This window comes from Humulus lupulus, chromosome 5, assembly GCF_963169125.1.
Source record: "Humulus lupulus chromosome 5, drHumLupu1.1, whole genome shotgun sequence".
NCBI classification, from domain to species: Eukaryota; Viridiplantae; Streptophyta; class Magnoliopsida; order Rosales; family Cannabaceae; genus Humulus; species Humulus lupulus.
The window spans coordinates 15,426,369-15,427,698 of NC_084797.1; positions in this window are offsets into that span (position 1 = coordinate 15,426,369).

The following is a 1,330-nucleotide window of genomic DNA, read 5'->3' on the forward strand; positions in this document are numbered from 1 at the left end:
CGATGCTGATATGGCTGAGAGATACCGAGATAGGAAAACTAAGTGGCACACCCACTTCAAAAAGTTCTACAAAGGACTAGATGATTGGGACAATGTCCTAAAGAATCCACCCAAAGATGTCAACGCCGATGGGAGGAAAAAAAATTGTGAGTTTTTCAGGAGTCCAAAGTTTATTGCGCGCTCTATGAAGAACAAAATAAACCGAGACCAAATGAAGTACTCTACAACACAAGACATGAAATCATTAGCGACCACTTGTCACGAAAAAGTAAGTGAAAATATTAACTTAATTAAGTTGTAAGAATTTATAATTTCTCTAACATTCTCATTTTCTTTATTAGTTGAACCTAAACCTCATTGAGGAATGGAAGGAATGTCACTTGACAAGAAAGAACAAGAATTTTTTCAACGAGGATGCTGAACGAGATTATGTAAGTTTAACTTTATTATCAATTAAAATAATGTTATTTTTCTTTTGTATTGTAATTTTTTTTAAAAAAACAGTTAAGTTGAAGTCAACTCTTGAAGCTGAGACTCAGCAGACAGTTGAATCTGGTACCGATGATTCTTCCTCGGTCTATCAAATGAAGATACTAAGTTAGATTCTTAGTGAAAGGCGGGGTCACTAGCGAGGAGTTGGCCGCAAATTAAAGGGAAAAGCTTTAACCCATCCCTCTCAAAAAACTCAGTCTCAAGCACCACCTCAATAGTCGACTGAGGATATACGTGAATTGGTTGACATTGTGAAGGTCATGAATGAACAAGTTCAGTATGTGTATCAGCAACTTCCACCTAAAAAATGTTCGGAAACAAACGTGGAGATGCAAAATACATATTCACAGTTTTTCGAGAAGTATGCACAACACATCTCAAGCTTCATCTTCTCAGCCTTCACCTTGCCATCCCGACACACCTGCACCAACTTTGTCATCTCAAACCTTCGGCCCAGCCATATATGTATCAATGGTTGATGCCTCTGTACCCTCAGGCTTATCATCCTCATATGAGCGGACCTTCGTCCCAACCCCGCCTCTTTATATGAGTGGGTCATTTTCTCAACCTCCGCCCTATCCGTATCCATACATGTATGGACTTGGAGGATCATCGTTACCTCCACAATATCCATGGGCGATGCCTCCGCACACACCACAACCACCGCAGGCACCAGAAGAATGAGACAATACGTAGGACGGGCCGAGGGGTTGCGATTGTTTTATATTATGTATAAACAATAACTTTCATTAATATTATTATTGTAGGGATATTTAATTGGAGTAATATTGTGTTAGTTATGTAATTTGAATTAATTATTAATTTTATTTAGCATATT